This window comes from Amblyomma americanum, chromosome 1 (assembly GCF_052857255.1).
Source record: "Amblyomma americanum isolate KBUSLIRL-KWMA chromosome 1, ASM5285725v1, whole genome shotgun sequence".
In the NCBI taxonomy this organism is placed as follows: Eukaryota; Metazoa; Arthropoda; class Arachnida; order Ixodida; family Ixodidae; genus Amblyomma; species Amblyomma americanum.
This window is the reverse complement of record NC_135497.1, coordinates 532,890,902-532,918,434: the sequence shown is the minus strand read 5'-3', so window position 1 is coordinate 532,918,434 and position 27,533 is coordinate 532,890,902. Positions and strand designations below refer to the sequence as shown.

At 48.8% G+C, this 27,533-nt stretch overlaps 12 non-coding genes across 12 annotated transcripts; all 12 read left to right on the top strand.

The window, feature by feature from the left end:
* Positions 1-2,142: 2,142 nt before the first annotated feature.
* On the top strand, positions 2,143-2,216 carry TRNAS-GGA (transfer RNA serine (anticodon GGA)). The gene has a single exon. It is a non-coding gene; the product is annotated as a tRNA-Ser (tRNA).
* Positions 2,217-2,632: 416 nt separating this feature from the next.
* On the top strand, positions 2,633-2,706 carry TRNAL-CAA (transfer RNA leucine (anticodon CAA)). The gene has a single exon. It is a non-coding gene; the product is annotated as a tRNA-Leu (tRNA).
* A 1,888-nt stretch (positions 2,707-4,594) lies between these two features.
* TRNAS-GGA (transfer RNA serine (anticodon GGA)) lies at positions 4,595-4,668 on the top strand. Its single transcript has one exon. It is a non-coding gene; the product is annotated as a tRNA-Ser (tRNA).
* Positions 4,669-6,064: 1,396 nt separating this feature from the next.
* On the top strand, positions 6,065-6,138 carry TRNAL-CAA (transfer RNA leucine (anticodon CAA)). Its single transcript has one exon. It is a non-coding gene; the product is annotated as a tRNA-Leu (tRNA).
* A 4,834-nt stretch (positions 6,139-10,972) lies between these two features.
* TRNAS-GGA (transfer RNA serine (anticodon GGA)) lies at positions 10,973-11,046 on the top strand. The gene has a single exon. It is a non-coding gene; the product is annotated as a tRNA-Ser (tRNA).
* Positions 11,047-11,461: 415 nt separating this feature from the next.
* Positions 11,462-11,535, top strand: TRNAL-CAA (transfer RNA leucine (anticodon CAA)). Its single transcript has one exon. It is a non-coding gene; the product is annotated as a tRNA-Leu (tRNA).
* Positions 11,536-13,915: 2,380 nt separating this feature from the next.
* On the top strand, positions 13,916-13,989 carry TRNAL-CAA (transfer RNA leucine (anticodon CAA)). The gene has a single exon. It is a non-coding gene; the product is annotated as a tRNA-Leu (tRNA).
* A 2,869-nt stretch (positions 13,990-16,858) lies between these two features.
* Positions 16,859-16,932, top strand: TRNAS-UGA (transfer RNA serine (anticodon UGA)). The gene has a single exon. It is a non-coding gene; the product is annotated as a tRNA-Ser (tRNA).
* A 3,359-nt stretch (positions 16,933-20,291) lies between these two features.
* On the top strand, positions 20,292-20,365 carry TRNAS-GGA (transfer RNA serine (anticodon GGA)). Its single transcript has one exon. It is a non-coding gene; the product is annotated as a tRNA-Ser (tRNA).
* A 416-nt stretch (positions 20,366-20,781) lies between these two features.
* Positions 20,782-20,855, top strand: TRNAL-CAA (transfer RNA leucine (anticodon CAA)). The gene has a single exon. It is a non-coding gene; the product is annotated as a tRNA-Leu (tRNA).
* Positions 20,856-22,743: 1,888 nt separating this feature from the next.
* TRNAS-GGA (transfer RNA serine (anticodon GGA)) lies at positions 22,744-22,817 on the top strand. The gene has a single exon. It is a non-coding gene; the product is annotated as a tRNA-Ser (tRNA).
* Positions 22,818-24,214: 1,397 nt separating this feature from the next.
* TRNAL-CAA (transfer RNA leucine (anticodon CAA)) lies at positions 24,215-24,288 on the top strand. The gene has a single exon. It is a non-coding gene; the product is annotated as a tRNA-Leu (tRNA).
* The last annotated feature ends 3,245 nt before the right edge of the window (positions 24,289-27,533 follow it).

The window sequence follows — 27,533 nt, the reverse complement described above, 5'->3', positions numbered from 1 at the left end:
AAGAGGGCTCTCGCACAGTTTCCGCCCTCGCCGTTAGATGACGTTCCACGTCACTCTCGCGGTATTACAGGACGTGCTACATCCGCCTCTATGGTCGAGGGTGGCGCTGGTGAACACTCTCAAGGTTCGCTTACACCCAATGAACATAAATACCCACGAGAGCAGCAGATTGGACAGCCGTCGCCGTAGCTCAGTTGGTAAGAGCACCGGACGCGATATTCGGAGGTCGTGGGTTCGGATCCGACCGGTGGCATGGTTGTTTTTTCTGTTGCTTTATAAGTAATTTTCTTTAAGCGATTTATTAATCTAAGTACTATAATATCCCACTGGTAAGCACAACACATAAAAAAAAATTCCCCTATGCACCTTGGTTTCGGTGACTATTGGCTGCCTTCATAGGTTTGTCAAAAGGGCCCCTCATTTGCTTTAACTTACCTGCTAATAGCTTAACGAGGGTCTTGGTTCTGGCAGTCTTGATGCCATAGGTAGCTTAAGAGGGCTCTCGCACAGTTTCCGCCCTCGCCGTTAGATGACGTTCCACGTGACGCTCGCGGTATTACAGGACGTGCTACGTTCGCCTCTATGGTTGAGGTTGGCGCTGGTGAACACTCTCAAGGTTCGCTTACAACCAATGAACATAAATACCCACTTGAGCATCAGATAGGACAGCCGTCGCTGTAGCTCAGTTGGTAAGAGCACCGGACGCGATATTCGGAGGTCGTGGGTTCGGATCCCACCGGCGGCATGGTTGTTTTTTTGCTTTATAAGTATTTTCTTTAAGCTATTTATAAATCTAGGTACTACAATATTCCACTGATAAGCACAACACATAAAAAACATTCCCCTATGCACCTCGGTTTCGGTGACTGTTGGCTCCCTTCATAGGTTTGTCAAACGGGCCCCTCATTTCCTTTAACTTACCTGCTAATAGCTTAACGAGGGTCTCCGTTCTGGCAGTCTTGATGCCATAGGTAGCTTAAGAGGGCTCTCGCACAGTTTACGCCCTCGTCTTTAGATGACGTTCCACGTCACGCTCGCGGTATTACAGGACGTGCTACGTCCGCCGCTATGGTCGAGGGTGGCGCTGGTGAACACTCTCAAGGTTCTCTTACACCCAATGAACATAAATACCCACGAGAGCAGCAGATTGGACAGCCGTCGCCGTAGCTCAGTTGGTAAGAGCACCGAGCGCGATATTCTGAGGTTGTGGGTTCTGATCCCACCGGCGGCATGGTTGTTTTTCTGCTGCTTTATAAGTAATTTTCTTTAAGCGATTTATTAATCTAAGTACTACAATATCCCACTGATAAGCACAACACATAAAAAAAAAACATTCCCCTATGCACCTTGGTTTCGGTGACTGTTGGCTCCCTTCATAGGTTTGTCAAACGGGCCCCTCATTTCCTTTAACTTACCTGCTAATAGCTTAACGAGGGTCTTGGTTCTGGCAGTCTTGACGCCATAGGTAGCTTAAGAGGGCTCTCGCACAGTTTCCGCCCTCGCCGTTAGGTGACGTTCCACGTCACGCTCGCTGTATTACAGGACGTGCTACGTCCGCCGCTAAGGTCGAGGGTGGCGCTGGTGAACACTCTCAAGGTTCGCTTACACCCAATGAACATAAATACCCTCGAGAGCAGCAGATTGGACAGCCGTCGCCGTAGCTCAGTTGGTAAGAGCACAGGACGCGATATTCGGAGGTCGTGGGTTCGGATCCCACAGGCGGCATGGTTGTTTTTCAGGCGCTTTATAAGTAATTTTCTTTAAGCGATTTACTAATATAAGTACTATAATATCCCACTGATCAGCACAACGCATAAAAAACATTCCCCTATGCACCTTGGTTTCGGTGACTGTTGGCTCCCTTCATAGGTTTGTCAAACGGGCCCCTCCTTTCCTTTAACTTACCTGCTAATAGCTTAACGAGGGTCTCGGTTCTGGCAGTCCTGATGCCATAGGTAGCTTAAGAGGGCTCTCGCACAGTTTCCGCCCTCGTCCTTTGATGACGTTCCACGTCACGCTCGCAGTATTGCAGAACGTGCTACGTCCGCCGCTATAGGTCGAGGGTGGCGCTGGTGAACACTCTAAAGGTTCGCTTACACCCAATGAACATAAATTCCCACGAGAGCAGCAGATTGGACAGCCGTCGCCGTAGCTCAGTTGGTAAGAGCACCGGACGGGATATTCGGAGGTCGTGGGTTCGGTTCCCACCGGCGGCATGGTTGTTTTTTCTGTTGCATTATAAGTAATTTTCTTTAAGCGATTTAATAATCTAAGTACTATAATATCCCACTGGTAAGCACAACACATAAAAAACATTCCCCTATGCACCTTGTTTCGGTGACTGTTGGCTCCCTTCATAGGCTTGTCAAACGGGCCCCTCTTTTCCTTTAACTTACCTGCTAATAGCTTAGCGAGGGTCTCGGTTCTGGCAGTCTTGATGCCATAGGTAGATTAAGAGGGCTCTCGCACAGTTTCCGCCCTCGTCCTTAGATGACGTTCCACGTCACGCTCGCGGTATTACAGGACGTGCTACGTCCGCCGCTAAGGTCGAGGGTGGCACTGGTGAACACTCTCAAGGTTCGCTTACACCTAATGAACATAAATACCCACGAGAGCAGCAGATTGGACAGCCGTCGCCGTAGCTCAGTTGGTAAGAGCACCGAACGCAATATTCGGAGGTCGTGGGTTCGGATCCCACCGGCGGCATGGTTGTTTTTCTGCTGCTTCATAAGTAAGTTTCTTTAAGCGATTTATTATTATAAGTACTATAATATCCCACTGATAAGCACAACACATAAAAACATTCCCCTATGCACCTTGGTTTCGGTGACTGTTGTCTCCCTTCATAGGTTTGTCAAACGGGCCCATCATTTCTTTTAACTTACCTGCTAATAGCTTAACGAGGGTCTGGGTTCTGGGAGTCTTGATGCCATAGGTAGCTTAAGAGGGCTCTCGCACAGTTTCCGCCCTCGCCGTTAGATTACGTGCCACATCACGCTCGCGGTTTACAGGACGTTCTCGTCCGCCGCTATGGTCGAGGGTGGCGCTGGTGAACACTCTCAAGGTTCGCTTACACCCAATGAACATAAATGCCCACGAGAGAAGCAGATTGGACAGCCGTTGCCGTAGTTCAGTTGGTAAGAGCACCGGAAGCGATATTCTGCGGTCGTGGGTTCGGATCCTACCGCCGGCATGGTTGTTTTTTCTGCTGCTTTATAAGTAATTTTCTTTAAGCGATTTATTAATCTAAGTACTATATTATCCCACTGGTAAGCACAACACATAAAAAACATTCCCCTATGCACCTTGGTTTCGGTGACTGTTGGCTCCCTTCAGAGGTTTGTCAAACGGGCCCCTCATTTCCTTTAACATACCTGCTAATAGCTTAGCGAGGGTCTCGGTTCTGGCAGTTTTGATGCCATAGGTAGTTTATGAGGGCTCTCGCACAGTTTCCGCCCTCGCCGTTAGGTGACGTTCCACGTCACGCTCGCGGTATTACAGGACGTGCTACGTCCGCCGCTATGGTCGAGGGTGGCGCTGGCGAACACTCTCAAGGTTCGCTTACACCCAATGAACATAATTACCCACGAGAGCAGCAGATTGGAGAGCCGTTGCCGTAGCTCAGTTGGTAAGAGCACCGGACGCGATATTCGGCGGTCGTAGGTTCGGATCCCACTGGCGGCTTGATTGTTTTTTCTGCTGCTTTAAAAGTATATTCTTTAAACGATTTATTAATCTAAGTACTACAATATCCCACTGATAAGCACAACACATAAAAAAAAACATTCCCCTATGCACCTTGGTTTCGGTGACTGTTGGCTCCCTTCATAGGTTTGTCAAACGGGCCCCTCATTTCTTTTAACTTACCTGCTAATAGCTTAACGAGGGTCTCGGTTTTGGCAGTCTTCATGCCATGGGTAGCTTAAGAGGGCTCTCGCACATTTTCCGCACTCGTCCTTAGATGACGTTCCACGTCACGCTCGCTGTATTACAGGACGTGCTACGTCCGCGGCTAAGGGCGAGGGTGGCGCTGGTGAACACTCTCAAGGTTCGCTTACACCCAATGAACATAAATCCCCACGAAAGCAGCAGATTCGACAGCCGTCGCCGTAGCTCAGTTGGTAAGAGCACCGAACGTGATATTTGGAGGTCGTTGGTTAGGAACCCACCGGCGGCATGGTTGTTTTTCAGGCGCTTTATAAGTAATTTTCTTTAAGCAATTTACTAATATAAGTACTATAATATCCCACTGATCAGCACAACGCATAAAAAACATTCCCCTATGCACCTTGGCTTCGGTGACTGTTGGCTCCCTTCATAGGTTTGTCAAACGGGCCCCTCATTTCCTTTAACTTACCTGCTAATAGCTTAACGAGGGTCTTGGTTCTGGCAGTCTTGACGCCATAGGTAGCTTAAGAGGGCTCTCGCACAGTTTCCGCCCTCGTCCTTTGATGACGTTCCACGTCACGCTCGCAGTATTGCAGAACGTGCTACGTCCGCCGCTATAGGTCGAGGGTGGCGCTGGTGAACACTCTAAAGGTTCGCTTACACCCAATGAACATAAATTCCCACGAGAGCAGCAGATTGGACAGCCGTCGCCGTAGCTCAGTTGGTAAGAGCACCGGACGGGATATTCGGAGGTCGTGGGTTCGGATCCCACCGGCGGCATGGTTGTTTTTTCTGTTGCATTATAAGTAATTTTCTTTAAGCGATTTAATAATCTAAGTACTATAATATCCCACTGGTAAGCACAACACATAAAAAACATTCCCCTATGCACCTTGTTTCGGTGACTGTTGGCTCCCTTCATAGGTTTGTCAAACGGGCCCCTCTTTTCCTTTAACTTACCTGCTAATAGCTTAACGAGGGTCTCGGCTTTGGCAGTCTTCATGCCATAGGTAGCTTAAGAGGGCTCTCGCACATTTTCCGCACTCGTCCTTAGATGACGTTCCACGTCACGCTCGCTGTATTACAGGACGTGCTACGTCCGCGGCTAAGGGCGAGGGTGGCGCTGGTGAACACTCTCAAGGTTCGCTTACACCCAATGAACATAAATCCCCACGAAAGCAGCAGATTCGACAGCCGTCGCCGTAGCTCAGTTGGTAAGAGCACCGAACGTGATATTTGGAGGTCGTTGGTTAGGATCCCACCGGCGGCATGGTTGTTTTTCAGGCGCTTTATAAGAAATTTTCTTTAAGCAATTTACTAATATAAGTACTATAATATCCCACTGATCAGCACAACGCATAAAAAACATTCCCCTATGCACCTTGGCTTCGGTGACTGTTGGCTCCCTTCATAGGTTTGTCAAACGGGCCCCTCCTTTCCTTTAACTTACCTGCTAATAGCTTAACGAGGGTCTCGGTTCTGGCAGTCCTGATGCCATAGGTAGCTTAAGAGGGCTCTCGCACAGTTTCCGCCCTCGTCCTTTGATGACGTTCCACGTCACGCTCGCAGTATTGCAGAACGTGCTACGTCCGCCGCTATAGGTCGAGGGTGGCGCTGGTGAACACTCTAAAGGTTCGCTTACACCAAATGAACATAAATTCCCACGAGAGCAGCAGATTGGACAGCCGTCGCCGTAGCTCAGTTGGTAAGAGCACCGGACGCGATATTCGGAGGTCGTGGGTTCGGATCCCACCGGCGGCATGGTTGTTTTTTTGTTGCATTATAAGTAATTTTCTTTAAGCGATTTATTAATCTAAGTACTATAATATCCCACTGGTAAGCACAACACATAAAAAACATTCCCCTATGCACCTTGTTTCGGTGACTGTTGGCTCCCTTCATAGGTTTGTCAAACGGGCCCCTCTTTTCCTTTAACTTACCTGCTAATAGCTTAGCGAGGGTCTCGGTTCTGGCAGTCTTGATGCCATAGGTAGATTAAGAGGGCTCTCGCACAGTTTCCGCTCTCGTCCTTAGATGACGTTCCACGTCACGCTCGCGGTATTACAGGACGTGCTACGTCCGCCGCTAAGGTCGAGGGTGGCATTGGTGAACACTCTGAAGGTTCGCTTACACCCAATGAACATAAATACCCACGAGAGCAGCAGATTGGACAGCCGTCGCCGTAGCTCAGTTGGTAAGAGCACCGAACGCAATATTCGGTGGTCGTGGGTTCGGATCCCACCGGCGGCATGGTTGTTTTTCTGCTGCTTTATAAGTAAGTTTCTTTAAGCGATTTATTATTCTAAGTACTATAATATCCCACTGATAAGCACAACACATAAAAACATTCCCCTATGCACCTTGGTTTCGGTGACTGTTGTCTCCCTTCATAGGTTTGTCAAACGGGCCCCTCATTTCTTTTAACTTACCTGCTAATAGCTTAACGAGCGTCTGGGTTCTGGGAGTCTTGATGCCATAGGTAGCTTAAGAGGGCTCTCGCACAGTTTCCGCCCTCGCCGTTAGATTACGTTCCACATCACGCTCGCGGTTTACAGGACGTGCTACGTCCGCCGCTAAGGTCGAGGGTGGCGCTGGTGAACACCCTCAAGGTTCGCTTACACCCAATGAACATAAATACCCACGAGAGCAGCAGATTGGACAGCCGTCGTCGTAGCTCAGTTGGTAAGAGCACCGAACGCGATATTCGGTGGTCGTGGGTTCGGATCCCACCGGCTGCATGGTTGTTTTTTTTGCTGCTTTATAAGTAATTTTCTTTAAGCGATTTATTAATCTAAGTACTATAATATCCCACTGGTAAGCACAACACATAAAAAACATTCCCTTATGCACCTTGTTTCGGTGACTGTTGGCTCCCTTCATAGGTTTGTCAAACGGGCCCCTCTTTTCCTTTAACTTACCTGCTAATAGCTTAGCGAGGGTCTCGGTTCTGGCAGTCTTGATGCCATAGGTAGATTAAGAGGGCTCTCGCACAGTTTCCGCCCTCGTCCTTAGATGACGTTCCACGTCACGCTCGCGGTATTAGAGGACGTGCTACGTCCGCCGCTAAGGTCGAGGGTGGCACTGGTGAACACTCTCAAGGTTCGCTTACACCCAATGAACATAAATACCCTCCAGAGCAGCAGATTGGACAGCCGTCGCCGTAGCTCAGTTGGTAGGAGCACCGGACGCGATATTCGGAGGTCATGGGTTCGGATCCCACCTGCGGCATGGTTGTTTCTTCTGCTGCTTTATAGGTAATTTTCTTTGAGCGATTTATTATTTTAGGTACTATATGATCCCACTGATAAGCACAACACATAAAAACATTCCCCTATGCACCTTGGTTTCGGTGACTGTTGTCTCCCTTCATAGGTTTGTCAAACGGGCCCATCATTTCTTTTAACTTACCTGCTAATAGCTTAACGAGGGTCTGGGTTCTGGGAGTCTTGATGCCATAGGTAGCTTAAGAGGGCTCTCGCACAGTTTCCGCCCTCGCCGTTAGATTACGTTCCACATCACGCTCGCGGTTTACAGGACGTTCTCGTCCGCCGCTATGGTCGAGGGTGGCGCTGGTGAACACTCTCAAGGTTCGCTTACACCCAATGAACATAAATGCCCACGAGAGAAGCAGATTGGACAGCCGTTGCCGTAGTTCAGTTGGTAAGAGCACCGGAAGCGATATTCTGCGGTCGTGGGTTCGGATCCTACCGCCGGCATGGTTGTTTTTTCTGCTGCTTTATAAGTAATTTTCTTTAAGCGATTTATTAATCTAAGTACTATATTATCCCACTGGTAAGCACAACACATAAAAAAAAATTCCCCTATGCACCTTGGTTTCGGTGACTATTGGCTGCCTTCATAGGTTTGTCAAACGGGCCCCTCTTTTCCTTTAACTTACCTGCTAATAGCTTAGCGAGGGTCTCGGTTCTGGCAGTCTTGATGCCATAGGTAGATTAAGAGGGCTCTCGCACAGTTTCCGCCCTCGTCCTTAGATGACGTTCCACGTCACGCTCGCGGTATTAGAGGACGTGCTACGTCCGCCGCTAAGGTCGAGGGTGGCACTGGTGAACACTCTCAAGGTTCGCTTACACCCAATGAACATAAATACCCTCCAGAGCAGCAGATTGGACAGCCGTCGCCGTAGCTCAGTTGGTAGGAGCACCGGACGCGATATTCGGAGGTCATGGGTTCGGATCCCACCGGCGGCATGGTTGTTTCTTCTGCTGCTTTATAAGTAATTTTCTTTGAGCGATTTATTATTTTAAGTACTATATGATCCCACTGATAAGCCAAACACAAAAAAAACATTCCCCTATGCACCTTGGTTTCGGTGACTGTTGGCACCCTTCATAGGTTTGTCAAACGGGCCCTTCATTTCCTTTAACTTATCTGCTAATAGCTTAACCAGGATCTTGGTTCTGGCAGTCTTGATGGCATAGGTAGCTTACGAGGGCTCTCGCACAGTTTCCGCCCTCGTTCTTAGATGACGTTCCACGTCACGCTCACTGTATTACAGGACGTGCTATGTCCGCCGCTAAGGTCGAGGGCGGCGCTGGTGAACACTCTCAAGGTTCGCTTACACCCAATGAACATAAATACCCACGAGAGCAGCAGATTGAACAGCCGTCGCCGTAGCTCAGTTGGTAAGAGCACCGAATGTGATATTTGGAGGTCGTTGGTTAGGATCCCACCGGCGGCATGGTTGTTTTTTCAGGTGCTTCATAAGTAATTTTCTTTAAGCGATTTACTATTATAAGTACTATAATATCCCACTGATCAGCACAACGCATAAAAAATATTCCCCTATGCACCTTGGTTTCGGAGAGTGTTGGCTCCCTTCATAGGTTTGTCAAACGGGCCCCTCATTTCCTTTAACTTACCTGCTAATAGCTTAACGAGGGTTTTGGTTCTGGCAGTCTTGATGCCATAGGTAGCTTAAGAGGGCTCTCGCACAGTTTCCGCCCTCGCCGCCGTTAGATGACGTTCCACGTCACGCTCGCGGTATTACAGGACGTGCTACGTCCGCCGCTATGGTCGAGGGTGGCGCTGGTGAACACTCTCAATGTGCGCTTACACCCAATGAACATAAATACCCACGAGAGCAGCAGATTGGACAGCCGTCACCGTAGCTCAGTTGGTAAGAGCACCGAGCGCGATATTCGGAGGTTGTGGGTTCGGATCCCACCGGCGGCATGGTTGTTTTTTCTGCTGCTTTATAAGTAATTTTCTTTAAGCGATTTATTAATCTAAGTACTACAATATCCCACTGATAAGCACAACATTTAAAAAAACATTCCCCTATGCACCTTGGTTTCGGTGACTGTTGGCTCCCTTCATAGGTTTGTCAAACGGGTCCCTCATTTCCTTTAACTTACCTGCTAATAGCTTAACGAGGGTCTCGGTTCTGGCAGTCTTGATGCCATAGGTAGCTTAAGAGGGCTCTCGCACAGTTTCCGCCCTCGCCGTTAGATGACGTTCCACGTCACGCTCGCGGTATTACAGGACGTGCTACGTCCGCCGCTATGGTCGAGGGTGGCGCTGGTGAACACTCTCAAGGTTCTCTTACACCCAATGAACATAAATACCTAAGAGAGCAGCAGATTGGACAGCCGTCGCCGTAGCTCAGTTGGTAAGAGCACCGAGCGCGATATTCGGAGGTTGTGGGTTCTGATCCCACCGGCGGCATGGTTGTTTTTTCTGCTGCTTTATAAGTAATTTTCTTTAAGCGATTTATTAATCTAAGTACTACAATATCCCACTGATAAGCACAACACATAAAAAAACATTCCCCTATGCACCTTGGTTTCGGTGACTGTTGGCTCCCTTCATAGGTTTGTAAAACGGGCCCCTCATTTCCTTTCTCTTACCTGCTAATAGCTTAACGAGGGTCTCGCTTCTGGCAGTCTTGACGCCATAGGTAGCTTAAGAGGGCTCTCGCACAGTTTCCGCCCTCGCCGTTAGGTGACGTTCCACGTCACGCTCGCTGTATTACAGGACGTGCTACGTCCGCCGCTAAGGTCGAGGGTGGCGCTGGTGAACACTCTCAAGGTTCCCTTACACCCAATGAACATAAATACCCACGAGAGCAGCAGATTGGACAGCCGTCGCCGTAGCTCAGTTGGTAAGAGCACCGGACGCGATATTCGGAGGTCGTGGGTTCGGATCCCACCGGCGGCATGGTTGTTTTTTCTGTTGCTTTAAAGTAATTTTCTTTAAGCGATTTATTAATCTAAGTACTATAATATCCCACTGGTAAGCACAACACATAAAAAAACATTCCCCTATGCACCTTGGTTTCGGTGACTGTTGGCTCCCTTCATAGGTTTGTCAAACGGGCCCCTCATTTCCTTTACATACCTGCTAATAGCTTAGCGAGGGTCTCGGTTCTGGCAGTTTTGATGCCATAGGTAGCTTAAGAGGGCTCTCGCACATTTTCCGCACTCGTCCTTAGATGACGTTCCACGTCACGCTCGCTGTATTACAGGACGTGCTACGTCCGCCGCTAAGGTCGAGGGTGGCGCTGGTGAACACTCTCAAGGTTCGCTTACACCCAATGAACATAAATACCCACGAAAGCAGCAGATTCGACAGCCGTCGCCGTAGCTCAGTTGGTAAGAGCACCGAACGTGATATTTGGAGGTCGTTGGTTAGGATCCCACCGGCGGCATGGTTGTTTTTCAGGCGCTTTATAAGTAATTTTCTTTAAGCGATTTACTAATATATGTACTATAATATCCCACTGATCAGCACAACGCATAAAAAACATTCCCCTATGCACCTTGGTTTCGGTGACTGTTGGCTCCCTTCATAGGTTTGTCAAACGGGCCCCTCCTTTCCTTTAACTTACCTGCTAATAGCTTAACGAGGGTCTCGGTTCTGGCAGTCCTGATGCCATATGTAGCTTAAGAGGGCTCTCGCACAGTTTCCGCCCTCGTCCTTTGATGACGTTCCACGTCACGCTCGCAGTATTGCAGAACGTGCTACGTCCGCCGCTATAGGTCGAGGGTGGTGCTGGTGAACACTCTAAAGGTTCGCTTACACCCAATGAACATAAATTCCCACGAGAGCAGCAGATTGGACAGCCGTCGCCGTAGCTCAGTTGGTAAGAGCACCGGACGGGATATTCGGAGGTCGTGGCTTCGGATCCCACCGGCGGCATGGTTGTTTTTTCTGTTGCATTATATGTATTTTCTTTAAGCGATTTAATAATCTAAGTACTATAATATCCCACTGGTAAGCACAACACATAAAAAACATTCCCCTATGCACCTTGTTTCGGTGACTGTTGTCTCCCTTCATAGGTTTGTCAAACGGGCCCATCATTTCTTTTAACTTACCTGCTAATAGCTTAGCGAGGGTCTCGGTTCTGGCAGTCTTGATGCCATAGGTAGATTAAGAGGGCTCTCGCACAGTTTCCGCCCTCGTCCTTAGATGACGTTCCACGTCACGCTCGCGGTATTACAGGACGTGCTACGTCCGCCGCTAAGGTCGAGAGTGGCACTGGTGAACACTCTCAAGGTTCGCTTACACCTAATGAACATAAATACCCACGAGAGCAGCAGATTGGACAGCCGTCGCCGTAGCTCAGTTGGTAAGAGCACCGAACGCAATATTCGGAGGTCGTGGGTTCGGATCCCACCGGCGGCATGGTTGTTTTTCTGCTGCTTCATAAGTAAGTTTCTTTAAGCGATTTATTATTATAAGTACTATAATATCCCACTGATAAGCACAACACATAAAAACATTCCCCTATGCACCTTGGTTTCGGTGACTGTTGTCTCCCTTCATAGGTTTTTTCAAACGGGCCCATCATTTCTTTTAACTTACCTGCTAATAGCTTATCGAGGGTCTGGGTTCTGGGAGTCTTGATGCCATAGGTAGCTTAAGAGGGCTCTCGCACAGTTTCCGCCCTCGCCGTTAGATTACGTTCCACATCACGCTCGCGGTTTACAGGACGTTCTCGTCCGCCGCTATGGTCGAGGGTGGCGCTGGTGAACACTCTCAAGGTTCGCTTACACCCAATGAACATAAATGCCCACGAGAGAAGCAGATTGGACAGCCGTTGCCGTAGTTCAGTTGGTAAGAGCACCGGAAGCGATATTCTGCGGTCGTGGGTTCGGATCCTACCGGCGGCATGGTTGTTTTTTCTGCTGCTTTATAAGTAATTTTCTTTAAGCGATTTATTAATCTAAGTACTATATTATCCCACTGGTAAGCACAACACATAAAAAACATTCCCCTATGCACCTTGGTTTCGGTGACTGTTGGCTCCCTTCATAGGTTTGTCAAACGGGCCCCTCATTTCCTTTAACATACCTGCTAATAGCTTAGCGAGGGTCTCGGTTCTGGCAGTTTTGATGCCATAGGTAGTTTATGAGGGCTCTCGCACAGTTTCCGCCCTCGCCGTTAGGTGACGTTCCACGTCACGCTCGCGGTATTACAGGACGTGCTACGTCCGCCGCTATGGTCGAGGGTGGCGCTGGTGAACACTCTCAAGGTTCGCTTACACCCAATGAACATAATTACCCACGAGAGCAGCAGATTGGAGATCCGTTGCCGTAGCTCAGTTGGTAAGAGCACCGGACGCGATATTCGGCGGTCGTAGGTTCGGATCCCACTGGCGGCTTGATTGTTTTTTCTGCTGCTTTAAAAGTATATTCTTTAAACGATTTATTAATCTAAGTACTACAATATCCCACTGATAAGCACAACACATAAAAAAAAAACATTCCCCTATGCACCTTGGTTTCGGTGACTGTTGGCTCCCTTCATAGGTTTGTAAAACGGGCCCCTCATTTCTTTTAACTTACCTGCTAATAGCTTAACGAGGGTCTCGGTTTTGGCAGTCTTCATGCCATAGGTAGCTTAAGAGGGCTCTCGCACATTTTCCGCACTCGTCCTTAGATGACGTTCCACGTCACGCTCGCTGTATTACAGGACGTGCTACATCCGCAGCTAAGGGCGAGGGTGGCGCTGGTGAACACTCTCAAGGTTCGCTTACACCCAATGAACATAAATCCCCACGAAAGCAGCAGAATCGACAGCCGTCGCCGTAGCTCAGTTGGTAAGAGCACCGAACGTGATATTTGGAGGTCGTTGGTTAGGATCCCACCGGCGGCATGGTTGTTTTTCAGGCGCTTTATAAGTAATTTTCTTTAAGCAATTTACTAATATAAGTACTATAATATCCCACTGATCAGCACAACGCATAAAAAACATTCCCCTATGCACCTTGGCTTCGGTGACTGTTGGCTCCCTTCATAGGTTTGTCAAACGGGCCCCTCCTTTCCTTTAACTTACCTGCTAATAGCTTAACGAGGGTCTCGGTTCTGGCAGTCCTGATGCCATAGGTAGCTTAAGAGGGCTCTCGCACAGTTTCCGCCCTCATCCTTTGATGACGTTCCACGTCACGCTCGCAGTATTGCAGAACGTGCTACGTCCGCCGCTATAGGTCGAGGGTGGCGCTGGTGAACACTCTAAAGGTTCGCTTACACCAAATGAACATAAATTCCCACGAGAGCAGCAGATTGGACAGCCGTCGCCGTAGCTCAGTTGGTAAGAGCACCGGACGCGATATTCGGAGGTCGTGGGTTCGGATCCCACCGGCGGCATGGTTGTTTTTTTTGTTGCATTATAAGTAATTTTCTTTAAGCGATTTATTAATCTAAGTACTATAATATCCCACTCATAAGCACAACACATAAAAAACATTCCCCTATGCACCTTGTTTCGGTGACTGTTGGCTCCCTTCATAGGTTTGTCAAACGGGCCCCTCTTTTCCTTTAACTTACCTGCTAATAGCTTAGCGAGGGTCTCGGTTCTGGCAGTCTTGATGCCATAGGTAGATTAAGAGGGCTCTCGCACAGTTTCCGCTCTCGTCCTTAGATGACGTTCCACGTCACGCTCGCGGTATTACAGGACGTGCTACGTCCGCCGCTAAGGTCGAGGGTGGCACTGGTGAACACTCTCAAGGTTCGCTTACACCCAATGAACATAAATACCCACGAGAGCAGCAGATTGGACAGCCGTCGCCGTAGCTCAGTTGGTAAGAGCACCGAACGCAATATTCGGAGGTCATGGGTTCGGATCCCACCGGCGGCATGGTTGTTTTTCTGCTGCTTTATAAGTAAGTTTCTTTAAGCGATTTATTATTCTAAGTACTATAATATCCCACTGATAAGCACAACACATAAAAACATTCCCCTATGCACCTTGGTTTCGGTGACTGTTGTCTCCCTTCATAGGTTTGTCAAACGGGCCCCTCATTTCTTTTAACTTACCTGCTAATAGCTTAACGAGGGTCTGGGTTCTGGGAGTCTTGATGCCATAGGTAGCTTAAGAGGGCTCTCGCACAGTTTCCGCCCTCGCCGTTAGATTACGTTCCACATCACGCTCGCGGTTTACAGGACGTGCTACGTCCGCCGCTAAGGTCGAGAGTGGCGCTGGTGAACACTCTCAAGGTTCGCTTACACCCAATGAACATAAATACCCACGAGAGCAGCAGATTGGACAGCCGTCGCCGTAGCTCAGTTGGTAAGAGCACCGGACGCGATATTCGGCGGTCGTGGGTTCGGATCCCACCGGGGGCATGGTTGTTTTTGCTGCTGCTTTATAAGTATTTCCTTTAAGGTATTTATTAATATAAGTACTACAATATCCCACTGATAAGCACAACACATAAAAAACATTCCCGTATGCACCTTGGTTTCGGTGACTGTTGGCTCCCTTCATAGGTTTGTCAAACGGGCCCCTCATTTCTTTTAACTTACCTGCTAATAGCTTAACGAGGGTCTCGGTTCTGGCAGTCTTGATGCCATAGCTAGCTTAAGAGGGCTCTCGCACAGTTTCCGCCCTCGCCGTTAGATGACGTTCCACGTCACGCTCGCGGTATTACAGTATGTGCTACGTCCGCCGCTATGGTCGAGGGTGGCGCTGGTGAACACTCTCAAGGTTCTCTTACACCCAATGAACATAAATACCCACGAGAGCAGCAGATTGGACAGCCGTCGCCGTAGCTCAGTTGGTAAGAGCACCGAGCGCGATATTCGGAGGTTGTGGGTTCTGATCCCACCGGCGGCATGGTTGTTTTTTCTGCTGCTTTATAAGTAATTTTCTTTAAGCGATTTATTAATCTAAGTACCACAATATTCCACTGATAAGCACAATACATAAAAAAAACATTCCCCTATGCACCTTGGTTTCGGTGACTGTTGGCTCCCTTCATAGGTTTGTCAAACGGGCCCCTCATTTCTTTAACTTACCTGCTAATAGCTTAACGAGGGTCTTGGTTCTGGCAGTCTTGACACCATAGGTAGCTTAAGAGGGCTCTCGCACAGTTTCCGCCCTCGCCGTTAGGTGACGTTCCACGTCACGCTCGCTGTATTACAGGACGTGCTACGTCCGCCGCTAAGGTCGAGGGTGGCGCTGGTGAACACTCTCAAGGTTCGCTTACACCCAATGAACATAAATACCCACGAGAGCAGCAGATTGGACAGCCGTCGCCGTAGCTCAGTTGGTAAGAGCACCGGACGCGATATTCGGAGGTCGTTGGTTCGGATCCCACCGGCGGCATGGTTGTTTTTTCTGTTGCTTTAAAGTAATTTTTTTAAGCGATTTATTAATCTAAGTACTATAATATCCCACTGGTAAGCACAACACATAAAAAAACATTCCCCTATGCACCTTGGTTTCGGTGACTGTTGGCTCCCTTCATAGGTTTGTCAAACGGGCCCTTCATTTCCTTTAACATACCTGCTAATAGCTTAGGGAGGGTCTCGGTTCTGGCAGTTTTGATGCCATAGGTAGCTTATGAGGGCTCTCGCACAGTTTCCGCCCTCGCCGTTAGGTGACGTTCCACGTCACGCTCGCGTTATTACAGGACGTGCTGCGTCCGCCGCTATGGTCGAGGGGGGCGCTGGTGAACACTCTCAAGGTTCGCTTACACCCAATGAACATAATTACCCACGAGAGCAGCAGATTGGAGAGCCGTTGCCGTAGCTCAGTTGGTAAGAGCACCGGACGCGATATTCGGCGGTCGTAGATTCGGATCCCACTGGCGGCTTGATTGTTTTTTCTGCTGCTTTATAAGTATATTCTTTAAACGATTTATTAATCTAAGTACTACAATATCCCACTGATAAGCACAACACATAAAAAAAACATTCCCCTATGCACCTTGGTTTCGGTGACTGTTGGCTCCCTTCATAGGTTTGTCAAACGGGCCCCTCATTTCTTTTAACTTACCTGCTAATAGCTTAACGAGGGTCTCGGTTTTGGCAGTCTTCATGCCATAGGTAGCTTAAGAGGGCTCTCGCACATTTTCCGCACTCGTCCTTAGATGACGTTCCACGTCACGCTCGCTGTATTACAGGACGTGCTACGTCCGCCGATAAGGTCGAGGGTGGCGCTGGTGAACACTTTTAAGGTTCGCTTACACCCAATGAACATAAATACCCACGAAAGCTGCAGATTCGACAGCCGTCGCCGTAGCTCAGTTGGTAAGAGCACCGAACGTGATATTTGGAGGTCGTTGGTTAGGATCCCACCGGCGGCATGGTTGTTTTTCAGGCGCTTTATAAGTAATTTTCTTTAAGCGATTTACTAATATAAGGGCTATAATATCCCACCGATCAGCACAACGCATAAAAAACATTCCCCTATGCACCTTGGTTTCGGTGACTGTTGGCTCCCTTCATAGGTTTGTCAAACGGGCCCCTCCTTTCCTTTAACTTACCTGCTAATAGCTTAACGAGGGTCTCAGTTCTGGCAGTCTTGATGCCATAGGTAGCTTAAGAGGGCTCTCGCACAGTTTCCGCCCTCGTCCTTTGATGACGTTCCACGTCACGCTCGCAGTATTGCAGAACGTGCTACGTCCGCCGCTATAGGTCGAGGGTGGCGCTGGTGAACACTCTCAAGGTTCGCTTACACCCAATGAACATAAATACCCACGAGAGCAGCACATTGGACAGCCGTCGCCGTAGCTCAGTTGGTAAGAGCACCGGACGTGATATTCGGCGGTCGTGGGTTCGGATCCCACCGGCGGCATGGTTGTTTTTTCTGCTGCTTTATAAGTAATTTTCTTTAAGCGATATTTTAATCTAAGTACTACAATATCCCACTGATAAGCACAACACATAAATAAACATTCCCCTATGCACCTTGGTTTCGGTGACTGTTGGCTCCCTTCATAGGTTTGTCAAACGGGCCCCTCATTTCCTTTAACTTCCCTGCTAATAGCTTAGCGAGGGTCTCGGTTCTGGCAGTCTTGATGCCATAGGTAGATTAAGAGGGCTCTCGCACAGTTTCCGCCCTCGTCCTTAGATGACGTTCCACGTCACGCTCGCGGTATTACAGGACGTGCTACGTCCGCCGATAAGGTCGAGGGTGGCACTGGTGAACACTCTCAAGGTTCGCTTGCACCCAATGAACATAAATACCCACGAGAGCAGCAGATTGGACAGCCGTCGCCGTAGCTCAGTTGGTAAGAGCACCGAACGCGATATTCGGAGGTCGTGGGTTCGGATCCCACCGGCGGCATGGTTGTTTTTCTGCTGCTTTATAAGTAATTTTCTTTAAGCGATTTATTATTCTAAGTACTATAATATCCCACTGATAAGCACAACACATAAAAACATTCCCCTATGCACCTTGGTTTCGGTGACTGTTGTCTCCCTTCATAGGTTTGTCAAACGGGCCCCTCATTTCCTTTAACTTACCTGCTAATAGCTTAACGAGGGTCTGGGCTCTGGGAGTCTTGATGCCAATTGTAGCTTAAGAGGGCTCTCGCACAGTTTCCGCCCTCGCCGTTAGATTACGTTCCACATCACGCTCGCGGTTTACAGGACGTGCTACGTCCGCCGCTATGGTCGAGGGTGGCGCTGGTGAACACTCTCAAGGTTCGCTTACACCCAATGAACATAAATGCCCACGAGAGAAGCAGATTGGACAGCCGTTGCCGTAGTTCAGTTGGTAAGAGCACCGGACGCGATATTCTGCGGTCGTGGGTTCGGATCCTACCGGCGGCATGGTTGTTTTTTCTGCTGCTTTATAAGTAATTTTCTTTAAGCGATTTTTTAATATAAGTACTACAATATCCCACTGATAAGCAAAACACATAAATAAACATTCCCCTATGCACCTTGGTTTCGGTGACTGTTGGCTCCCTTAATAGGTTTGTCAAACGGGCCCCTCATTTCCTTTAAGTTACCTGCTTATAGCTTAACGAGGGTCTCGGTTCTGGCAGTCTTGATGTCATAGGTAGCTTAAGAGGGCTCTCGCACAGTTTCCGCCCTCGCCGTTAGATGATGTTCCACGTCACTCTCGCGGTATTACAGGACGTGCTACATCCGCCTCTATGGTCGAGGGTGGCGCTGGTGAACACTCTCAAGGTTCGCTTACACCCAATGAACATAAATACCCACGAGAGCAGCAGATTGGACAGCCGTCGCCGTAGCTCAGTTGGTAAGAGCACCGGACGCGATATTCGGAGGTCGTGTGTTCGGATCCGACCGGTGGCATGGTTGTTTTTTCTGTTGCTTTATAAGTAATTTTCTTTAAGCGATTTATTAATCTAAGTACTATAATATCCCACTGGTAAGCACAACACATAAAAAAAATTCCCCTATGCACCTTGGTTTCGGTGACTATTGGCTGCCTTCATAGGTTTGTCAAAAGGGCCCCTCATTTGCTTTAACTTACCTGCTAATAGCTTAACGAGGGTCTTGGTTCTGGCAGTCTTGATGCCATAGGTAGCTTAAGAGGGCTCTCGCACAGTTTCCGCCCTCGCCGTTAGATGACGTTCCACGTGACGCTCGCGGTATTACAGGACGTGCTACGTTCGCCTCTATGGTTGAGGTTGGCGCTGGTGAACACTCTCAAGGTTCGCTTACAACCAATGAACATAAATACCCACTTGAGCATCAGATAGGACAGCCGTCGCTGTAGCTCAGTTGGTAAGAGCACCGGACGCGATATTCGGAGGTCGTGGGTTCGGATCCCACCGGCGGCATGGTTGTTTTTTTGCTTTATAAGTATTTTCTTTAAGCTATTTATAAATCTAGGTACTACAATATTCCACTGATAAGCACAACACATAAAAAACATTCCCCTATGCACCTCGGTTTCGGTGACTGTTGGCTCCCTTCATAGGTTTGTCAAACGGGCCCCTCATTTCCTTTAACTTACCTGCTAATAGCTTAACGAGGGTCTCCGTTCTGGCAGTCTTGATGCCATAGGTAGCTTAAGAGGGCTCTCGCACAATTTACGCCCTCGTCTTTAGATGACGTTCCACGTCACGCTCGCGGTATTACAGGACGTGCTACGTCCGCCGCTATGGTCGAGGGTGGCGCTGGTGAACACTCTCAAGGTTCTCTTACACCCAATGAACATAAATACCCACGAGAGCAGCAGATTGGACAGCCGTCGCCGTAGCTCAGTTGGTAAGAGCACCGAGCGCGATATTCTGAGGTTGTGGGTTCTGATCCCACCGGCGGCATGGTTGTTTTTCTGCTGCTTTATAAGAAATTTTCTTTAAGCGATTTATTAATCTAAGTACTACAATATCCCACTGATAAGCACAACACATAAAAAAAAACATTCCCCTATGCACCTTGGTTTCGGTGACTGTTGGCTCCCTTCATAGGTTTGTCAAACGGGCCCCTCATTTCCTTTAACTTACCTGCTAATAGCTTAACGAGGGTCTTGGTTCTGGCAGTCTTGACGCCATAGGTAGCTTAAGAGGGCTCTCGCACAGTTTCCGCCCTCGCCGTTAGGTGACGTTCCACGTCACGCTCGCTGTATTACAGGACGTGCTACGTCCGCCGCTAAGGTCGAGGGTGGCGCTGGTGAACACTCTCAAGGTTCGCTTACACCCAATGAACATAAATACCCTCGAGAGCAGCAGATTGGACAGCCGTCGCCGTAGCTCAGTTGGTAAGAGCACAGGACGCGATATTCGGAGGTCGTGGGTTCGGATCCCACAGGCGGCATGGTTGTTTTTCAGGCGCTTTATAAGTAATTTTCTTTAAGCGATTTACTAATATAAGTACTATAATATCCCACTGATCAGCACAACGCATAAAAAACATTCCCCTATGCACCTTGGTTTCGGTGACTGTTGGCTCCCTTCATAGGTTTGTCAAACGGGCCCCTCCTTTCCTTTAACTTACCTGCTAATAGCTTAACGAGGGTCTCGGTTCTGGCAGTCCTGATGCCATAGGTAGCTTAAGAGGGCTCTCGCACAGTTTCCGCCCTCGTCCTTTGATGACGTTCCACGTCACGCTCGCAGTATTGCAGAACGTGCTACGTCCGCCGCTATAGGTCGAGGGTGGCGCTGGTGAACACTCTAAAGGTTCGCTTACACCCAATGAACATAAATTCCCACGAGAGCAGCAGATTGGACAGCCGTCGCCGTAGCTCAGTTGGTAAGAGCACCGGACGGGATATTCGGAGGTCGTGGGTTCGGATCCCACCGGCGGCATGGTTGTTTTTTCTGTTGCATTATAAGTAATTTTCTTTAAGCGATTTAATAATCTAAGTACTATAATATCCCACTGGTAAGCACAACACATAAAAAACATTCCCCTATGCACCTTGTTTCGGTGACTGTTGGCTCCCTTCATAGGTTTGTCAAACGGGCCCCTCTTTTCCTTTAACTTACCTGCTAATAGCTTAGCGAGGGTCTCGGTTCTGGCAGTCTTGATGCCATAGGTAGATTAAGAGGGCTCTCGCACAGTTTCCGCCCTCGTCCTTAGATGACGTTCCACGTCACGCTCGCGGTATTACAGGACGTGCTACGTCCGCCGCTAAGGTCGAGGGTGGCACTGGTGAACACTCTCAAGGTTCGCTTACACCTAATGAACATAAATACCCACGAGAGCAGCAGATTGGACAGCCGTCGCCGTAGCTCAGTTGGTAAGAGCACCGAACGCAATATTCGGAGGTCGTGGGTTCGGATCCCACCGGCGGCATGGTTGTTTTTCTGCTCCTTCATAAGTAAGTTTCTTTAAGCGATTTATTATTATAAGTACTATAATATCCCACTGATAAGCACAACACATAAAAACATTCCCCTATGCACCTTGGTTTCGGTGACTGTTGTCTCCCTTCATAGGTTTGTCAAACGGGCCCATCATTTCTTTTAACTTACCTGCTAATAGCTTAACGAGGGTCTGGGTTCTGGGAGTCTTGATGCCATAGGTAGCTTGAGAGGGCTCTCGCACAGTTTCCGCCCTCGCCGTTAGATTACGTTCCACATCACGCTCGCGGTTTACAGGACGTTCTCGTCCGCCGCTATGGTCGAGGGTGGCGCTGGTGAACACTCTCAAGGTTCGCTTACACCCAATGAACATAAATGCCCACGAGAGAAGCAGATTGGACAGCCGTTGCCGTAGTTCAGTTGGTAAGAGCACCGGAAGCGATATTCTGCGGTCGTGGGTTCGGATCCTACCGCCGGCATGGTTGTTTTTTCTGCTGCTTTATAAGTAATTTTCTTTAAGCGATTTATTAATCTAAGTACTATATTATCCCACTGGTAAGCACAACACATAAAAAACATTCCCCTATGCACCTTGGTTTCGGTGACTCTTGGCTCCCTTCATAGGTTTGTCAAACGGGCCCCTCATTTCCTTTAACATACCTGCTAATAGCTTAGCGAGGGTCTCGGTTCTGGCAGTTTTGATGCCATAGGTAGTTTATGAGGGCTCTCGCACAGTTTCCGCCCTCGCCGTTAGGTGACGTTCCACGTCACGCTCGCGGTATTACAGGACGTGCTACGTCCGCCGCTATGGTCGAGGGTGGCGCTGGCGAACACTCTCAAGGTTCGCTTACACCCAATGAACATAATTACCCACGAGAGCAGCAGATTGGAGAGCCGTTGCCGTAGCTCAGTTGGTAAGAGCACCGGACGCGATATTCGGCGGTCGTAGGTTCGGATCCCACTGGCGGCTTGATTGTTTTTTCTGCTGCTTTAAAAGTATATTCTTTAAACGATTTATTAATCTAAGTACTACAATATCCCACTGATAAGCACAACACATAAAAAAAAACATTCCCCTATGCACCTTGGTTTCGGTGACTGTTGGCTCCCTTCATAGGTTTGTCAAACGGGCCCCTCATTTCTTTTAACTTACCTGCTAATAGCTTAACGAGGGTCTCGGTTTTGGCAGTCTTCATGCCATGGGTAGCTTAAGAGGGCTCTCGCACATTTTCCGCACTCGTCCTTAGATGACGTTCCACGTCACGCTCGCTGTATTACAGGACGTGCTACGTCCGCGGCTAAGGGCGAGGGTGGCGCTGGTGAACACTCTCAAGGTTCGCTTACACCCAATGAACATAAATCCCCACGAAAGCAGCAGATTCGACAGCCGTCGCCGTAGCTCAGTTGGTAAGAGCACCGAACGTGATATTTGGAGGTCGTTGGTTAGGAACCCACCGGCGGCATGGTTGTTTTTCAGGCGCTTTATAAGTAATTTTCTTTAAGCAATTTACTAATATAAGTACTATAATATCCCACTGATCAGCACAACGCATAAAAAACATTCCCCTATGCACCTTGGCTTCGGTGACTGTTGGCTCCCTTCATAGGTTTGTCAAACGGGCCCCTCATTTCCTTTAACTTACCTGCTAATAGCTTAACGAGGGTCTTGGTTCTGGCAGTCTTGACGCCATAGGTAGCTTAAGAGGGCTCTCGCACAGTTTCCGCCCTCGTCCTTTGATGACGTTCCACGTCACGCTCGCAGTATTGCAGAACGTGCTACGTCCGCCGCTATAGGTCGAGGGTGGCGCTGGTGAACACTCTAAAGGTTCGCTTACACCCAATGAACATAAATTCCCACGAGAGCAGCAGATTGGACAGCCGTCGCCGTAGCTCAGTTGGTAAGAGCACCGGACGGGATATTCGGAGGTCGTGGGTTCGGATCCCACCGGCGGCATGGTTGTTTTTTCTGTTGCATTATAAGTAATTTTCTTTAAGCGATTTAATAATCTAAGTACTATAATATCCCACTGGTAAGCACAACACATAAAAAACATTCCCCTATGCACCTTGTTTCGGTGACTGTTGGCTCCCTTCATAGGTTTGTCAAACGGGCCCCTCTTTTCCTTTAACTTACCTGCTAATAGCTTAACGAGGGTCTCGGTTTTGGCAGTCTTCATGCCATAGGTAGCTTAAGAGGGCTCTCGCACATTTTCCGCACTCGTCCTTAGATGACGTTCCACGTCACGCTCGCTGTATTACAGGACGTGCTACGTCCGCGGCTAAGGGCGAGGGTGGCGCTGGTGAACACTCTCAAGGTTCGCTTACACCCAATGAACATAAATCCCCACGAAAGCAGCAGATTCGACAGCCGTCGCCGTAGCTCAGTTGGTAAGAGCACCGAACGTGATATTTGGAGGTCGTTGGTTAGGATCCCACCGGCGGCATGGTTGTTTTTCAGGCGCTTTATAAGAAATTTTCTTTAAGCAATTTACTAATATAAGTACTATAATATCCCACTGATCAGCACAACGCATAAAAAACATTCCCCTATGCACCTTGGCTTCGGTGACTGTTGGCTCCCTTCATAGGTTTGTCAAACGGGCCCCTCCTTTCCTTTAACTTACCTGCTAATAGCTTAACGAGGGTCTCGGTTCTGGCAGTCCTGATGCCATAGGTAGCTTAAGAGGGCTCTCGCACAGTTTCCGCCGTCGTCCTTTGATGACGTTCCACGTCACGCTCGCAGTATTGCAGAACGTGCTACGTCCGCCGCTATAGGTCGAGGGTGGCGCTGGTGAACACTCTAAAGGTTCGCTTACACCAAATGAACATAAATTCCCACGAGAGCAGCAGATTGGACAGCCGTCGCCGTAGCTCAGTTGGTAAGAGCACCGGACGCGATATTCGGAGGTCGTGGGTTCGGATCCCACCGGCGGCATGGTTGTTTTTTTTGTTGCATTATAAGTAATTTTCTTTCAGCGATTTATTAATCTAAGTACTATAATATCCCACTGGTAAGCACAACACATAAAAAACATTCCCCTATGCACCTTGTTTCGGTGACTGTTGGCTCCCTTCATAGGTTTGTCAAACGGGCCCCTCTTTTCCTTTAACTTACCTGCTAATAGCTTAGCGAGGGTCTCGGTTCTGGCAGTCTTGATGCCATAGGTAGATTAAGAGGGCTCTCGCACAGTTTCCGCTCTCGTCCTTAGATGACGTTCCACGTCACGCTCGCGGTATTACAGGACGTGCTACGTCCGCCGCTAAGGTCGAGGGTGGCACTGGTGAACACTGTCAAGGTTCGCTTACACCCAATGAACATAAATACCCACGAGAGCAGCAGATTGGACAGCCGTCGCCGTAGCTCAGTTGGTAAGAGCACCGAACGCAATATTCGGTGGTCGTGGGTTCGGATCCCACCGGCGGCATGGTTGTTTTTCTGCTGCTTTATAAGTAAGTTTCTTTAAGCGATTTATTATTCTAAGTACTATAATATCCCACTGATAAGCACAACACATAAAAACATTCCCCTATGCACCTTGGTTTCGGTGACTGTTGTCTCCCTTCATAGGTTTGTCAAACGGGCCCCTCATTTCTTTTAACTTACCTGCTAATAGCTTAACGAGCGTCTGGGTTCTGGGAGTCTTGATGCCATAGGTAGCTTAAGAGGGCTCTCGCACAGTTTCCGCCCTCGCCGTTAGATTACGTTCCACATCACGCTCGCGGTTTACAGGACGTGCTACGTCCGCCGCTAAGGTCGAGGGTGGCGCTGGTGAACACTCTCAAGGTTCGCTTACACCCAATGAACATAAATACCCACGAGAGCAGCAGATTGGACAGCCGTCGTCGTAGCTCAGTTGGTAAGAGCACCGAACGCGATATTCGGAGGTCGTGGGTTCGGATCCCACCGGCTGCATGGTTGTTTTTTTGCTGCTTTATAAGTAATTTTCTTTAAGCGATTTATTAATCTAAGTACTATAATCTCCCACTGGTAAGCACAACACATAAAAAACATTCCCTTATGCACCTTGTTTCGGTGACTGTTGGCTCCCTTCATAGGTTTGTCAAACGGGCCCCTCTTTTCCTTTAACTTACCTGCTAATAGCTTAGCGAGGGTCTCGGTTCTGGCAGTCTTGATGCCATAGGTAGATTAAGAGGGCTCTCGCACAGTTTCCGCCCTCGTCCTTAGATGACGTTCCACGTCACGCTCGCGGTATTAGAGGACGTGCTACGTCCGCCGCTAAGGTCGAGGATGGCACTGGTGAACACTCTCAAGGTTCGCTTACACCCAATGAACATAAATACCCTCCAGAGCAGCAGATTGGACAGCCGTCGCCGTAGCTCAGTTGGTAGGAGCACCGGACGCGATATTCGGAGGTCATGGGTTCGGATCCCACCGGCGGCATGGTTGTTTCTTCTGCTGCTTTATAAGTAATTTTCTTTGAGCGATTAATTATTTTAAGTACTATATGATCCCACTGATAAGCCAAACACAAAAAAAACATTCCCCTATGCACCTTGGTTTCGGTGACTGTTGGCACCCTTCATAGGTTTGTCAAACGGGCCCTTCATTTCCTTTAACTTATCTGCTAATAGCTTAACCAGGATCTTAGTTCTGGCAGTCTTGATGGCATAGGTAGCTTACGAGGGCTCTCGCACAGTTTCCGCCCTCGTTCTTAGATGAAGTTCCACGTCACGCTCACTGTATTACAGGACGTGCTATGTCCGCCGCTAAGGTCGAGGGCGGCGCTGGTGAACACTCTCAAGGTTCGCTTACACCCAATGAACATAAATACCCACGAGAGCAGCAGATTGAACAGCCGTCGCCGTAGCTCAGTTGGTAAGAGCACCGAATGTGATATTTGGAGGTCGTTGGTTAGGATCCCACCGGCGGCATGGTTGTTTTTTCAGGTGCTTCATAAGTAATTTTCTTTAAGCGATTTACTAATATAAGTACTATAATATCCCACTGATCAGCACAACGCATAAAAAATATTCCCCTATGCACCTTGGTTTCGGAGACTGTTGGCTCCCTTCATAGGTTTGTCAAACGGGCCCCTCATTTCCTTTAACTTACCTGCTAATAGCTTAACAAGGGTTTTGGTTCTGGCAGTCTTGATGCCATAGGTAGCTTAAGAGGGCTCTCGCACAGTTTCCGCCCTCGCCGTTAGATGACGTTCCACGTCACGCTCGCGGTATTACAGGACGTGCTACGTCCGCCGCTATGGTCGAGGGTGGCGCTGGTGAACACTCTCAATGTGCGCTTACACCCAATGAACATAAATACCCACGAGAGCAGCAGATTGGACAGCCGTCACCGTAGCTCAGTTGGTAAGAGCACCGAGCGCGATATTCGGAGGTTGTGGGTTCTGATCCCACCGGCGGCATGGTTGTTTTTTCTGCTGCTTTATAAGTAATTTTATTTAAGCGATTTATTAATCTAAGTACTACAATATCCCACTGATAAGCACAACACATAAAAAAACATTCCCCTATGCACCTTGGTTTCGGTGACTGTTGGCTCCCTTCATAGGTTTGTAAAACGGGCCCCTCATTTCCTTTCTCTTACCTGCTAATAGCTTAACGAGGGTCTCGCTTCTGGCAGTCTTGACGCCATAGGTAGCTTAAGAGGGCTCTCGCACAGTTTCCGCCCTCGCCGTTAGGTGACGTTCCACGTCACGCTCGCTGTATTACAGGACGTGCTACGTCCGCCGCTAAGGTCGAGGGTGGCGCTGGTGAACACTCTCAAGGTTCCCTTACACCCAATGAACATAAATACCCACGAGAGCAGCAGATTGGACAGCCGTCGCCGTAGCTCAGTTGGTAAGAGCACCGGACGCGATATTCGGAGGTCGTTGGTTAGGATCCCACCGGCGGCATGGTTGTTTATCAGGCGCTTTATAAGTAATTTTCTTTAAGCAATTTACTAATATAAGTACTATAATATCCCACTGATCAGCACAACGCATAAAAAACATTCCCCTATGCACCTTGGCTTCGGTGACTGTTGGCTCCCTTCATAGGTTTGTCAAAGGGGCCCATCATTTCCTTTAACTTACCTGCTAATAGCTTAACGAGGGTCTTGGTTCTGGCAGTCTTGACGCCATAGGTAGCTTAAGAGGGCTCTCGCACAGTTTCCGCCCTCGCCGTTAGGTGACGTTCCACGTCACGCTCGCTGTATTACAGGACGTGCTACGTCCGCCGCTAAGGTCGAGGGTGGCGCTGGTGAACACTCTCAAGGTTCGCTTACACCCAATGAACATAAATACCCACGAGAGCAGCAGATTGGACAGCCGTCGCCGTAGCTCAGTTGGTAAGAGCACAGGACGCGATATTCGGAGGTCGTGGGTTCGGATCCCACCGGCGGCATGGTTGTTTTTCAGGCGCTTTATAAGTAATTTTCTTTAAGCGATTTACTAATATAAGTACTATAATATCCCACTGATCAGCACAACGCATAAAAAACATTCCCCTATGCACCTTGGTTTCGGTGACTGTTGGCTCCCTTCATAGGTTTGTCAAACGGGCCCCTCCTTTCCTTTAACTTACCTGCTAATAGCTTAACGAGGGTCTCGGTTCTGGCAGTCCTGATGCCATATGTAGCTTAAGAGGGCTCTCGCACAGTTTCCGCCCTCGTCCTTTGATGACGTTCCACGTCACGCTCGCAGTATTG